General features: G+C 52.8%; 1 long non-coding RNA gene across 1 annotated transcript; it reads left to right on the forward strand.

The window, feature by feature from the left end:
• Positions 1-1543: 1543 nt before the first annotated feature.
• Positions 1544-15003, forward strand: LOC145722493 (uncharacterized). The gene is made up of 3 exons (XR_014146799.1): positions 1544-1695; positions 13753-13929; positions 14380-15003. It is a non-coding gene; the product is annotated as an uncharacterized LOC145722493 (long non-coding RNA).
• The last annotated feature ends 500 nt before the right edge of the window (positions 15004-15503 follow it).

Genomic DNA, 15503 nt, shown 5'->3' on the forward strand with positions numbered 1-15503 from the left:
AAGCAGGCCTCTTGCCGAGCAGGGAGCCCGATGCGGGGCTCGATCCCAGGACCCTGAGATCATGACCTGAGCCGAAGGCAGACACTTAACGACTGAGCCACCCAGGCGCCCCTGCGGGAGTGATCTTGAGATGATTTCCATATCCTAGGAAAGAGCTTAGCTCAAGGCCTGGCACATTCCAAGAGTTCTAATAAATGGGTGCTCTTGAGCTAGATAGTTTTGGGAAGTTGTTAGGCTAATTGGCTCTTCATGTAAGGTCATGTAAGTCATCTAAGTGTTCTCATGGCCTGGGCCCACCTCATCACAGCTAAGGCTGAAAATGTACTTTTCCTTTCCTTTTCTTTCAAGTTCCTTCACATGAAAGGCCCGTGTGAACTCTCTGACCTTTTCTAATGGGGAGACCCTTGAAATGTGGCATTTCCAGAAAACAACTCAAAGGACCCCCAGAGGGGTTTGGTAAATTACAACGGGGAGAGGTTGGGAGCGGCATCTCTTCCTGCCCTTCAGCCCGCCTGGCATCCTGTCGGGACATGCCGAGCACAGCCTGGAGGCCTGGCTGCTGGCTCTGGGCAGGAACACTTCCCGTGTGAGCCTTCTCGCTCAGGGCAGAGCCTGGCCACACATCCTAGAGGCAGACTGTGGTTTGTTACTAGAAACACAGTGTGCTCTCTGGAAACTGTGTAGTTTCACTGTATGTTCGTGTGTGTGCGTGTGTGTGTGTGTGTGTGTGTGTTTGCATGTAGGTGGCTGTGGCCTGCAGAATGGCAGACACACAATTGTTGTGATGTGACTACTCTGGGTCAGGTACCAGTCAACTGCCTTCAGAATGAAGCAAGGGATAGGGTGGACCTTGCTGGCTCAGTCGGTAGAGCGTGCAACTTTTGATCTTGGGGTCTTGAGTTCAAGTCCCATATTGGGTGTAGAGATTACTTAGATAAATAGGTATTTTAAAAAATAAAATAAAATGAAGCAAGAAAGGTTTGGTGTCATTTTTTCCTTCTTTATAATCTTCCATGGGTTCTCTTCCCACCCCATTCCCCAGACTTCATGCAATAACCAAGAATTGCTCTTAAAATAAAAATTTAATGAGGGCACCTGGGTGGCTCAGTCGGTTAAGCATCTGCCTTCTGCTCAGGTGGTGATCCCTGGGTCCTGGGATTTTGTCCCACATCGGGCTCCCTGCTCTGAGGGGAGCTTGCTTCTCCCTCTGCCTCTGCCTCTCTCTCCCTCTGTTTCTCATGAATAAATAAATAAAATCTTTTTAAAAAATAAATAATTTAATGAAAAAAATGCAATGATAAAGCTAGATGTTAGCTCTTCCTGGTGAAACCCCAAGGAAGTCTGGCCAAATTGGCTTGCGGGGTGGTAGTGGGGAGACTACAAAGAGCTGCCCCTCAGCTTCAGAGATCTTATTAGGACAGTTTCCCACAGGCTGAGTTCCCACATCATGCCAGCCGCGGTTCCCAGTGAATGGGGCTGGGAGTCGCTCACCAGGAAGAGAAAATCACCCCGGGGTTTCCACAGGAAGGGGTCCGGACTCAGAGGCACCAATGTGTCGGCAGCGAAGGTAGCCTGCGAGTGGCCCTTGTATGGCACGCACTGTGTGTCAGAGTGCATGGGTCTCCGAAGAGCTTGGGAGTGGGGGGCCTGTGCCCCGGTCCCTGCATTACCCCCTGACCCGCTGCGTGAACTCAGGTGAGTCGTCTGCCTTCTCTGGGCTCAGGGCCCCTTACCTAGTTCCAGGGAGGCAGTGAGGAGCCCGCAACAATGAGACCAGAGGGGAGACAAGAAGCATCACAAACGTGACAGGAAGCGAGGGACACAGAGCCAGGGTCCCTGTGGGAGTTGCCTGCCGTTTCACAGAGGAATGTGCCCATATTAACTCATGTTTGGATTGTGAGAACAGCCCTGGACACGTTGATAGAGGAACGTCTTACCAGGAAAGTACCGCTAGATATCTAGTTGACACAGGGTTGTAACGGCTTTGCTGCTTATTCCCACTGCCTGTTATAGAGCTGGCAACGTGCAGGGATCAGAAATTTTTAAAGATTATTTATTTATTTGTCAGAGAGAGAAAGAGAGGGCATGAGCAGGGACAGCGGCAGGCAGAGGGGGAGAAGCAGGCTCCCCGCGGAGCAGGGAGCCCGATGGAGGACTTGATCCCAGGACCCTGGGATCATGACCTGAGCCGAAGGCAGCCGCTTAACCAACTGAGCCACCCGGGCGCCCCAATGCTCAGAAATGTTTAGACTAAATGGATGGATGGATGGATCATTCACAGCCGTGATCACTTAAAATCTGGGGAGGAAGTACTCTGCCTAGTACCTGCTTTCAAGGAACTCTTGTGGGACACATCAGGATAGATAGAGTTTCCAGGTGCCAAGGGTTCAGGAACATGGCTGTTGTATATATGTCCTAGCACATAACCGGCAGTCAAGGAGGGCTTCCTGGAGGAAGAATGTCAGCCTAGGAGGCAAGTAGGATTAAAGAGAACAGGGCTGGGATGCCTACCTGGCTCAGTCGGTGGAGCATGTGACTCTTGATCTGGGGATTGTGAGTTCAGGCCCCACGATGAGTGTAGAGCCTACTTAAAAAAAAAAAAAAAAAGAGGACAGAGCTTTGATCAGGTGGAGCAGTAGACACATCTGGCTTATGGTGGGCTTGGACCCCATAGGATCTCTGGGGCTTAGGTGAGCCAGGATCCTGGGGGAAAGTTTGGCCATCTATTGGGCATTGCCCAGAATGGCATATCTTCATGTCCCAGGTCCTACAGTCTCCCTACCCCCATCACCGGGGACAATTCCTCTCCTCCCCAGACACTGGCTCCCCCTGATTATTCCCTCTCCAGAACAGACTCCTGGGTGCATAAGCCACCATCTTCCACTTGGAGAGTGCCCCCTTTTATTCTGAGCACCTGGCATGTTGCAAGAAGGACCAACGGGACATGGTAGGCACGGAGGCCTTGAGAAGAGCCTGCACCAGACCCTGTAGTCCTGGTCCCAATGTGCACAGCCAATAAAGGCTCTGAAAAGGCCTGCACCAGAGATATCCTGTCTAGCCTTCTTCAGTCAAGTGTCTCCCAAACTTATTTGACCATAAAACTATTTTTCCATGTGTAATTTTCCAAAGAACAGAATTCCTCTGGAAGTCTTTTGGGGAATGCTGGTATCCCTGCTTTCAGAAGGCAGAGAGGGGCACTTCTTATCCAATTCATACTCCAGTCTGTGTCCCTGATAGAGAGGAAATTAGCAGTGGCTGAACCCCAAACTGGTCATCACAGCTCTAACCAGGCTTCACTCCTACCCTACTGGGTTGTCACCTTCTTGGGATCATGGACCCTTCATCTGTGCCCTTGCTGAATGCTAACATGGACCAAGCATACAGTGGTGCTTAATAAATACCTGCTGCCCATGAGGTGAAGCTCTTGTGTATGGGTCCAACCCAACTTGGTTCTTCAAGCTCCCAGCAGGGGAGGGGCGGTCACGGTATTCCCATTGGTTTGTTAGTTGGGAATTCTTATATTCTTATGGGGCCTGGACTTATTTCTGGTCTCTCCCTCATATGGGACGCTTTCCCACCTGCTCCTGTCCACAGGGATCTCTCTCCCTTCCAGATCCCCATGGCCTGTAGAATTGAAGCCATTCAGCTTCTCCTGGGCTGTTCGGTGTGTTTCCTGTGAGCGAGTCTCTTGTGTCTCCACTGCTATCTGCTTTGTCATCTGGCAGTCAGGAGCTGGGCTTGAAGCTCATAGCCTGTGTGGAAACCGGGGCTCCTCCAGCTCCTCATTGTGGGTGGGAACGTGAGCCGGTCACCGCTCTCTTGGAGCCTCATTTGCTCGCCTCTTCGGTGGGGGACAATCATGGCACTTGTCTCAAAGAGCCGGGAAGAGGGGATGTGCTCTTGCTTGTAAAGTACTTAGCACAGCATAGTCTGGTGAAGAGTAGGTACTGGCTGAGTGGTGTCCAGTGTCACTTACTATTATTGGTCCCAGCCAGCAGCACTGTGCTCAGGACCGGGCCCTTAGAAGAGCCCGTCCCTGCAACCCTACAGTCCTGCTAATCATGGGTGGAACGCGGGGACCAGGGTAGGGAAGGCACTAGGAGTCCTGCCTTCTGAGGCTGGCCTGAGGCTGCCAAGCATTCAGCCTGAGTGAAGGCTCCTCCTGCCAAAAGATGGCCATCTCCAGATGTCTACAGGCTGGAGGGAGCCGGCTGGCCTGTGCGGCCTGAGGGCAGAGACAGGACTAATGGGAGGAAATTACATGGAGAGATTTCATCTCAGCTTGAGGAAACACATCTACCAGTCAGAGCTGGCCAACCATGGCCTGCCCAGGCTGCCAACAGAGGCAGTGAGCTCCCCGTCACCGGAGGTGTGCGAGCAGAGGAGTTCCCAAGGGAGGGAAGCTGCTGAGGAGGGTTTCCACCCTTGAGGCCCCTCCGAGGCTGCGGGCAGTCCCTTATACTTCCATGCAGCTCTGCTCCTCACTTGGCTTGGTGGAGTCCACTGCAGGCATCTGAGCTCTGGCAGCCTCTGAGGTGAGCATGAGAGCAAAGCTTGGACATCTCCGGCTCCAAATTGGGGCTGGAAGCTGGAGGGGAGTGCTGCTGTAAGAAGCTGATTTCAAGGGAGATGAATGACCGCATTACCTTTTTGGAGAAGCAGCTTAATGTGGTGGCTGGTAGCATGGAGCCTGAGCCCAGTCTGTGCCCAGGCACCCCTACCCCAGGTCTGCTGGGGCTGGGGACAACAGAGATAGGCGATGGGAGGGGGCTTGTTTTTAAATCAGCTTCCCCTCCCTTGCTTCAACTTCTAAAACCACAGGCTGGAAGGAGAAAGATGGGAAGGAGCAGGAGAGGAGAGAACCTGGGTTTCAATTTTGGCTCTGCCCCTAGCTAGCTCTGTGACTTTGGGCAAGCCACTTAACCTCTCTGTGCTTCAGTCTTCTAATCTGTGAGACGGAATGATAATCATACCTATCTCGCTAGTTCTTGGAAGAATTAAGTGGGTTATTATTGGCAGAGTCCTTGAAATAGTTTGTGGTCCCTATTAAGTACCATAAAAATATTTGTTAAATAGATAAAAGTTAATTGAGCAACTCCTATAAGCCTAGCCTAGTAAACATACAAGGGGTTTTACAATAATCATCTTGTTTAGTCTTTACAAAACCCTAATGAAGTTGCAAATCCTATTATTAGGGAAACTAAACCCGAGAAGGTCAAGTTCCTTGCCCAAGGTCACACAGCTGGTGAGAGGCAGAGCTAAGATTTAAAGTCAGGATGTTCTGCCTCCTGGACCTGGGCTCTCAACCACTCAGCTCCGTCACACCAGGAGTTTGCAGCCACTCTAAGGGAGGTAAAGTGCCCACAGGAGCAGGGCAGCAGATCAGCAGGCAGGAAGGGGTCAGAGAAGCGCCCTCCCTGTCCCTTCGCAGGCCGGAAGTTCCCTCTTAGTGGCTGCTGCCCCGGGGGGAGATTTTTTTGGACTAATTTGTGGCAACATTGCTGGGTGACTCCGATTACAAATTGCAGCCTTGCTTCCTCCAGCTGAGTAATCTCCATCGTGGGGTCCTGGAAACACCTAGAACTCCGGGCTACTGGTGTTGGCTTTGGCGGTGACACTGCTGAGGGAGATGGGCCACCTCACGCAGCCTCTAGGAACAGGGACAGGAGCTGGGAGACCTGGATTCCCTATACAGTCTCTCTGGGTGTGGGTGAGGCTGTGGGTCTGGGGTGTGCTGCTCACTTCCATTCTCTCTGCTGTCTCAGCAGGACCCCTCTGTCTTACTCAAGACCATGTCCCCTGGGCTGAGCCAGGGCCTGGCTGAGAGTAAATGTCTAATAAATATGTGTTAGACCCAAGAATATCTCCGGACACCTGCACTGCACTTTACTGTTTACAAAACCCCAATCCTATCTATTATCTCATCTGCTCCTCACAACAGCCCTGAGAGGTAGGTCTTTTAACCCTATTTTACAGAGGAGGAAACTGTGGCTCCGAGAGGAAATGACTCGCCCAAGGTCACAGAACTCAAACCCCGGTCTCAGTCTCAGGGCTCTAAATTCAGTCTAGCCCTTCCTTGTGTGGGGACTGTGAGGAACAGAAGGGACCTCTAGTTGGTCTTGGCTTCTTCGAAGGCTCCTCAGAAATGGGAGATGGGGTTATTGGCTCCCAGGGGACAGCCTCCAGGGCTTCTGATGGGGGGAAGGGGTGCTCAGGAAGCTAAGGATCATTGATTCATGTACCAAGTCCTTCCCCCGCCTCTCCGGGTGCCAGGACAAGTGGGTCCATGGCCTCAGGCTTTCTGTCAGGGAGGTGGGTCCAAGTCACTGTCCAAAGGTGTGGCCTCAGAGTTTGCCTCATTAAGGGGGAACAGCGCTCTGTTTCTTGGAGACAGAGCCCCCAGGAAAACTTTTGGGATCCCTCTTGGGGGTGCAGAGCCAGCTCTGCGGAACCAGCCTCCCTTTTGCCGAGGTGAAAGTGTGTCTCTTCAGCTTTGGGTCACTGGTGGGCCTCTGCTGACTGCTGTGGTTTTCCTTGTCAGCTTTGCTAGTTTTACTTTTTGCTCAACACTCTATTATTACTGACATCTTAAAGGGTTTCCCCTCTGGTCAAGCTTGGTCTTCGTGTTTATAATTTGAGAACTTCTCTCTTCTCCCTCTTTTCTTTTCTTTCTCTTCTCAGCCCATGGTTTTGGAAGATGCTGAAGCAGGAGGTAGGTGGGGGGCTGGTTTAAAAGCAACCTCTCCCTCCATCCCGCATCTCCCTGCCCTGAAACCAGCAGGCCTAAGGGCACCCCCCACACACACTCGGGTAGACCCTGCTCTTTGAGCTGGGAATTCTTTTTCCTTTTCTGATTGGGGGCCTTGGTGCTGCTAGCCCCCTTTGTGCCCTGACCCATCCATTCTCTTTCTCTCCAATATTCTCCCCTCTCAGGGCTGCCCTCCCTGCTTGGGGAAGTTTCTGGCACAGCTGAGCCCCTTGGCCATAAGCAAGTCACCTTGCTTCTTAGAGTCTATAGTGCCCTGAGAAAGTGGGCACATGGCAGAGCCTGACAAACTGGGGGATAGGAAAAGACTTTCGTGAGGCCCTTCTCATCCTGATTCAGAGTGGGACTAGGCCCGTGGTCAAAAACTCCCTTTCTGGAATTCACGGTTCCTCTGGTTTGGGTGGGGGTTTCTTCAGTAGCAGCAGGTCGGGCCACAGCAGCTGGCCTGATGCAGTAGAATTCCAGCTATAGTCCAGGGGCTGGGACAGACTTTCCATCCTGACTGGGGGGGCCAGAGCTTGACAGTTGGTTTCTGGGAGCCCAGGACTGCAGACCTGAGAACCACCAGTCTATGTCTGCCTTGGAGCCAGAGAAATGTTCCCCGTTTTCTGCTAAGCCCTGTCCCCAGGATCCCAAACTGAGGAGGAACAGAAGTCTCAAAGCTTTTTTGTCCCAGCTCCTACATAGTACTCAGGGTGGACCCGGCTGGTCCCTGAACTTCTCCAGCTTGTGTGGCTGAACCTGAACATTTGCGTTCAAAGATGAGATTCAGGTCCACAGGGGGAAAGCACTTACAACCCCTTTGGTTGCTGGGACTTGTACACGAGACCAACCCGCAGTGCCCCTGCACCCCAGCATGGAAAATGCTGTCTTGGCCTTTCCTTTGCACCCACAGGAAGTCCCCAAGGTCCCCTGGGCACCAGGTCTCGGTGCTAGTCAGGGAGCTGCGCTCGGATGCCGGCACAGGCAGGCTAGGCGTCTGGTTCACTGCTGGTGCCAGAGCTCCTAGAGAACGGGCAAGTGTCCGGGGGCAGTTAGAGATCGCCCTGTATGCAGAAGGGCCTGGTGTAATGAAGCACCCCGGACGGCAGAGTTGAGGCTATGCAGGCCCCCAGGGGACAGGAGAGCAGCGCAGACCACAGGGGTCAGGAGGGTCCCCCGAGGAGGGGCCAGAGCTGCAAGGTGAAGAGCCTGTGAAATGGGAGACAGGGAGGTGGGGGCCTTGTGGAGAAAGGTGGCGGGTGAACCTCCTCTGTCCTACCTTCCCTAGGCCAGCCCTGAGCACTGAGGAAAGCCAGCCTGCTAGAGCTCAGAGAGATGTGGGAGATGGCCAGTACCCCCAAACATGCACACAGGGGAAACCGAGGCCCAGAGGGGCAGGGACCTGCCTGGGTCTCACAGGTCCCTGGGACTCCCCCTTCCTCTACTTCATAGCTCAAAAATTTAGGAGCCATTTGCCCTAAGCACAGGGAATCTTGAAACATGCAGCAAAACAAAACAAAAATCCGAAGAAGACAGTTCATGTGTTGAGCATGAGTTGCTTTTGTAATAAAAAACAAACCATTTAATGTTATTTAAAAATGCGGGTGGGGGGCTCAGTTGGTTAAGCGACTGCCTTCGGCTCAGGTCATGATCCTGGAGTCCCGGGATCGAGTCCCGCATCGGGCTCCCTGCTCGGCGGGGAGTCTGCTTCTCCCTCTGACCCTCCCCCCTCTCATGTGCTCTCTCTCTCTCATTCTCTCTCTCAAATAAATAAATAAAATCTTAAAAAAAAAAGTGCTGGTGGAAATACAAACGTCAGGGTCGGATGGGGGCTTGGGACTTGCTCATGGCAAGCAGTTCACTAGCTCAGGGTGACCAGGTGGCTCCTTCCACAGCCTCTTGTGCCCTGGGTCCTGGGGAGGCTCCTGATTCCGCTGGAGAGCACCCCCTGGTGGCTGGCTCTGGAAGAGTCTGTGAACTGCAGGGATGGGAAGTAAGGAGGGTGACCCTTGGACACGGAGACCCTGCCTGCCCCACAGCGGCCACCACTGCATACCAGAGGATGGACTGGAGTCACTAGCAGAATTCATCTCCCTCCTGAAGGAGCTGTGACAGGTTCTCACCTGGACTCTGGAGTAGGCCTGGTGGCCTGATGTTCTGATTCAACCGAGCCCCCGAAGGGGGTCTTTTAGAACAGAGTCGCTCACACGGGGCATAAGGAGGGGGGAGACACTTCATGACTGTGCCCTGCCTTCAGTGTTGGTGACAGAGCCGTTACACACAGCTGGTGAGGCCCCACAGTGAGGGGCAGATTGAGGTGTCCCTACTGGGAGTGACGGGGTGTGGGGGGAGGGGTGGTCAGGAGGGCTGGCTCTTCCCTGGCTCACCTGCTCAGGCTGGCAGGACCGTGACAAGGATAATGGCAGTGACAGCTTTAGCTCACGTTTGCTAAGTGCTCCATGGGACCAGCACCAGGGAGGCCTCACAAGGGCTCTGTGAGGCCGGTGGTCCTTTTCTGGTGTTGTTAACAAAAAATCTCCAGGTAGAGAGAATAGACCCACATATATGCCCTCATTCCAACTGCACCATTATCAAGACGTTGTCACACTTGTTTTCGCTCATTTCATCTTTCTTTCTTTCTGTTTCTTTTAAATTAAATATATTAAAGCAAATCCCAGACATCATGTCATTTCACCCTCGTGTGCTTTAGCATGTATGTTTGAAAAATAGAGATACTTTCTTACATAACCGCAAAGCCATTACCACATCCAAAAAAAGTGAATGATAATTCCTTGGTGCTATCTAAAACTTGGCCCATGACATGGATGCTCTTATTGCCCCCATTTGACAGAGGAGGACACAGAGACTCTGGGGGGACAAGTAACTTGGTCCCAGGTCACACAGCTTCATAGTGACGGGGATGGGATTTGAGCCCAGGGAGTCTGACTTGGGAGCCCACCACTAAATCTTAGTTTCCCTCTCTGTAAAGTGAGGGATAACGAGGACTTCTTTGTTACTTCACGGGATAATGGGTGAGTGGACCATGTCGTTCTTGCTTCTAACAATAACAATGAAAATAATAATGAAAGAAAGCAATCAGAAGAATCATTAGAATGTTGGCCTAATTGTAAGGGAATATGACAATTAAAGGAAATTAAGGTTTGCTGAGTCCCCACTCCTCTGTCAGCTCTCCCTCATCTCATTGAATCTTTACCCCAATCCTGTTTCTTTTTTTTTCCAATCCTGTTTTTTAATTACCAGCTTCATTTTACAGGTGAGGGACCCAGGGACTCAGAGGGGGTAAGTGCCACCCCAAGGTCAGGCCACTGGCAGTGGCCAGGCTGGTCTACTGGGGGTGGCAGAAAAGCCTGAGGTATGTCAGAAGCTGAAGGTGGCCTTTGCTAAAGGCTTTGGAGCATCCCGTCTCCATGGGGAATGTGCCAGTTGAGATTACTTCTCACAAGCAACAGAAATCCCCTTTGGTGGTCTTAGGCAGGATAGCATTTTACTGTAACGATATGGGACGGCTCACAGAATGGATTGTAAGGAGGAAGGCAGGCTGGGAAAAAGATGAGCCTGCAGCAGCCCTGGGACTTGGAAGCCACAGCTGCTCAGAGGGTCCATCTGGGCTCCCCATTGGGATGAATCCACTTCTGACTACTTCTCTGCTTTGACGTGCTTTCCAAGACCCAGAACCCTGGGGCAGACTCCAAGGCACCCAGCATGGGTGGCATGGCCCCTGCCCACCATGGCTGGGAGAGTGTGGCATTTTTCTGGAAGGTGTGAATGCTGGGCCATGCCAGCGTTTTTTAAAGGGGTGAAATGGGGAGGGAGTTCGAGGGGATTCCCCAGAGAAGACAGCCGGCTCTGGTTTTCACACGTAATTTTGCTTCTGATCCTGGGAGTGTGAGTCACATGTGAAAGTCTCTTGTTTGGCGAGGCCTGTGTCTGCGCGGCCACCACCCTCAGTTAGCTGCCACCTCAAGGCAGGAGGCCCAGGTATGGGCAGGACTCCCCGTCTGCCACCGGCTGCTGCAGCTATGGGAGCAAGGCATTAGGGACTCTAACTTTTGGGCCCAGTGCCCAGGGGGATTTTCCATCCTATGCATTACGTGAAAATAGAATGCAAATGATACGTAAATGAGCCAGTGCCCTAGAAGCCCTTCCGCTGGGTGAAGATGTGAAGGGGCTGGGGCTCGGGCTGGTCTGTGCCTTCCAGAAAATGCTCGATCCTCTCGCCCCCAGGGAGAGCCACAGCCTCGGGCAGATCCACCGCTGCCTCCTCCTCCTGCAGGAAACCTGCCTAGCTATCGCCAGGGTCTGTACCCCTGGGCACGTAGTACTCCCCAGGGGCCTCAAATCCTTAGAAGAAGCCGGTGGCACGTCAAGTCTCAACAAATAAAAAGGGTCCTGCTGCTTCTGTTTTCTCTGCCTGTGGCCCATGCACGGGGCTGGGCACACAGGGCCTACTGGATTGACCCAGGGCCAGCCAAGAGGCCAGGCTGTACCAGCAAGGCCTGGGAGAGGAGGGATGGCCCTCTTCCCACTCAGCCTCAACCCCTGGGTCTGGCCCACAGCTTCTGGTGAGACAAGGAAGCTGGCTGGAAAGGCTGACTCCAGGGCGGGGGTGTGGGGGCTGCTTAGCAGTTGGCAGAGACCCAGCAGACTCCCCGGATACAATGTCCTCCTCCATCAAGGCTGTGCCGGGCTGATCAGATGGGAAAGTAAGCCAATGGGGGAAGTGGAGAAGCAGGTGGTGAGAGGGACCCCAAGGGCCCCAGCCTCTTCACCGTATATCGGAAGGGAGACTCCAGGGCCCTGAGAATCAGGAAAGTTTTAACTTCTGGGAAGTCAAAAGGCAGGTCCCCTCGAAGGTTAATTCTGTGGCAACCAGAGGGCAGGCCAGGAGAGTCCGTCCCCCAAGCCAGGTCCAGCCAGATGCCTTTTTCTAGTGGCCCAAATTACAGTCCTCCCAAAAGCCCTCCTTCTCAGAGTCTGGGCTCAGCCTGAAGCACACCAGGCTCTGACTGGTAAATTTCAATGAATTCTGTCTTTCCTGCCTGTCTTTCTATGTCCCTTCCCCCTCTCCCTTCCCTCCCACCATCTTCTCTTCATGAGGCTCTGTTTCTCCTCTGTCTTCGGGTCTCCCCCTTCCCTCCCCGGCCCCCAACCTCGGGCAGCCCCAGCAGCGCCTGACCTCCTTGTTCATCACACTGCAGGATCTGAGCCTAGAGCACAGCGTGCTTGCTCACTGCCCCTGAATAGGCTTAGGCACCACCATCATACGCCTTAAAACACAACTTTAAATCCAGAGCAGGCTGGCTGGGTTATTTTCCTGTCTGTTATAGATTAAAATTTGGCACCTTTGGACTTGGCCCCCTCCCCAGTGCCTCTATCTGAGCCTTCAGGGGTGAGGGTAGGCCCTGGGCTGGCCCTGGTTACCACGACCTTAACCCGCTCCTTGTGCAGGCTGCAGACAGCGCCCATGACCCTATCAGGCCAAGCTCATGCAAAAAAGCTTCAGGAGCCTGGAGCCAAGGATCCTCCCGTGACGAAGATGGGGCTGGTGGTCAGGGCCATGCAGGGTATCACCATCTGTCTGGACACAGAGGGCTGCAGGGTGAGAGGGGGTTGGTGCATGAGAAAGGAATCCCTGGTGTTGGCCAGACCTGTCCTGTTTGGGTCCCCATGGGAAAGCCCCCAGCAACCTGGGCCACGGTTGCAGGAAAAATGAGACAGTTGCCTCCTATGGGACCAAGCCCCCCGCAGCCACTAGACTGACCTCTCCAGGGTGAACCCAGGGGGCTGCGGACTCTAGGAATAGGTGGCTTCCCTATGCGGTGCCTGGCCACGACTGCAAACACGCCCTCACCATTTCATCATCCAAAGATTTTTTTAAAAAAGAGTTTTGTGTTGTGGCTGTTCTGGGTGAAGTCTTGACGATCTGATTTTAAAAGCCTTTCCCCTGCTGCACACTCTGTGAGTTACCATAGAGATACTTTAGAGGCAGAGCAGACTTAATGAGCTCGGTTGGGCCTTTTGTGTTCCTGAATGTTTTCCATTTCTGAGCCCTTAACATATAATTAGAGAGATTATTTAGCATGGACGTTTTCTTTTATTGTAAATTAATTTCAAAACCAAGTTCTGAGGTTAAATAATGATTGTATTTGTTAATCAATCCAACCTGGATTTCCTTCCCAAAGAAAACAGGATGCCATTGTCAAAATGTTGGGAACAGGATGTTTGAGAATTTGGGGGTTTCATTTATGGCAGTGATGTTAAGGCTCCTGGCAGTCAGTACTTATCTGCGCTGATGTCTTTTTATTAGACAGGAATGTGTTCTGGGAGGAGGTGAAACTGGAGATGCTTTTGGGATGGGGTCCTGGGGGTCCTGTGATCCTCCAGCGACGGCCTGGGCCCCGGGAGAGTCACAGCTTCCAGAGAGGGGCCTGCCAGCGCCTTGGCCAGGCCGCAGGTTGGGGAGCCCACAAAGGTCTAACCGAACGTGGTAGGTGGATGAGAAGGGCTTGCCTCAGGGAGGCGGTGGGACAGGCTCCAGCAGCTTGAGGGCCTCATGCCTCTCCAGCCCTGTTTCCCTGTCAGAGTAAGTGCCACTGTTTTTCTCAGGGTTCCTCAGTCTTGCTACTACTGACATTTTTTGGCCAGACAACTCTTTGTTGTGGGGACTGTCCTGTGCGTTGTAAGATGGTTAGCAACATTCCTGATGGCGGCCTCACTAGATTCCGGTAACATGCGCACCCCTCCCTCACTGTTGTGACACCAAAATTACCTCCGCATGTTATCAGAGGTCCCTTTCTGGACACATTTAGCCCCAGTTGCGAACCACCGAGTTAAAAAGTAATACATATTTATTGTAGAAAATAAGATAGAAATAATCTGGAATTCCAGGATCCAGCGTGAACCCCTGTTAAGCTTTTGGTGTACTTCTTTGCAGACCTTCTCACGCATGCGTGTATGCGTTTTTGCTTTTTCATGAAACCCAGGCCACAGAGCGTGCAGCTGTGGAACTTGCCAGGGCACGGGCTGCCAGGGATCGTCGCCCTCGTTGCTTCATCTACCGTGCCGTGCCTTCTTCTCAAGCTCTGTCGGAAGCTCCCCTCTTCAGTCACGGCGGGCTGGAGGGCCTGGAAGTGTGGTGTGACGCTCAGCAGATTCTCATGGTCAGCTTTAGGGGTCCAGGGACCAATGTGATCATTCGCCCAGGGCTGATCTGCGGGGACTGACACATGCTCACGCTAGCGCACCGCTTGCAATCAAGTCACCCCAGCCCCGTTTCCGCCTGGCCCAGAGCCCGGGCTCTGCCCCACGGGGCCTTGTGTTTTAGTGGTCAGGCCTGGCAGAGAGCCCACCTCGCAAGGAGGGAGATGCAGGGTGGGCCAAGGCAATCGGGAGCTCTCAAGTGCCAGGCAGCAGCGGGAGGAGGGTTCTGCCCAGGTGACGGATTGTGGCCCCTCTGAGGGTTTGACAGAAGCAAGACACTTTCTCAGGGGAAATACCCACATCTGCCAAGTTCTGCATGCAATTCCGTAGACCCCAAGTTAGGAACTTCTGAGGGCAGGGATTTTCCTGGGGACTTGTGGCGACCTAGAATCTTAATCTCTCTCTTCCAGGAATATTTGTCAAGGCCCTGGGAAGGCTCTGACCTCGCACAGGGCAGGGCCTCCCTCCCAGAACAGGCAGCATCAGTCACAGGCAGTGGACGGATGGATGGGTAGAGGATGGGTGCACGGATGCCTGGGCCTTGAGAACCGGGACCAAGAGCTGAGCTTCTCCCAGGAGCACGGTGACCAAAGCCAGCATTGGCTGAGCCTGTATTATGGGCAGGGCGACTCACCTAATGTGCTCTCTGCATCACTCGATCTGACGGAGAGAAAAGGTATCATTATCTGAGTGAGTTGCCACTTGACTGAACTGGAAACAGGCTGAGACTTGCCCAAGAACATACAGCTTTGTGAATGGAAAGCCGGAATGTCCACGCTCCCAACCCCGAAGCTATGCTGACTCTAAGGAGGGCGGGAGGGAGTTGCCTGGGCTGAGAAGGACAGGTGCACACTCTGCCAGGACCTACTGGGACCTCTGGCCCCGGGCCTATCTTCCCAGCCAGGACCAAGAATGCTTCTGGCATAGAAGGAGAATGGAGGAAGCTGGTTGCCTAGGGCTGGAGGGATGCGGAGGAGGGTCAGTGTTTTGTGGGCACTGAGTTTCAATGTTGCAAGATGAAAAAGTCCTAGAGATCTGTTGCGCAATAAAATAATGTGCATATACGAACACTACTGACCTGCACACTTAAAATGCTTAATAGGCTCAATTTTATGTTATGTGTTTTTTGTACCACAATAAAAAACAAGTGTGGAAAAAAAGGTTACTTGTGGAACTCTGAATGCTTCTGGCTTCTGACCTGGCCTCTTCTCCCTGAAGTTGGGCAACGGCCTGCATGCTCCTCCACCTGACCCCCCCAGCCAGCGCCCTGCGGCGTGTCTAGGCACTGCGGGAAGGCGCTGAGCTCCCGGGGCTGTCTCCAAGTCACTGGCAAGGGTCTTCTGGAGCCAGAGAGAAACAGGCAATCTGGGGGAGCTCGGACCAGCCTGGGGGCAGGAAAATGGGAAATGTGTGCCTCAGGGAGGTTTTCTTATGTTTTATTTAATTTCTTTTTTGAAAAGACTACATAGGTAGTAGGACAAACTTCAAAGGGTACAGGAAAAAAGGTACAAAAAATTATGCAGTGAAAATTGTT

The sequence above is a fragment of the Leptonychotes weddellii genome, chromosome 7 (assembly GCF_054177405.1).
Source record: "Leptonychotes weddellii isolate Sample4059 chromosome 7, ASM5417740v2, whole genome shotgun sequence".
NCBI classification, from domain to species: domain Eukaryota; kingdom Metazoa; phylum Chordata; class Mammalia; order Carnivora; family Phocidae; genus Leptonychotes; species Leptonychotes weddellii.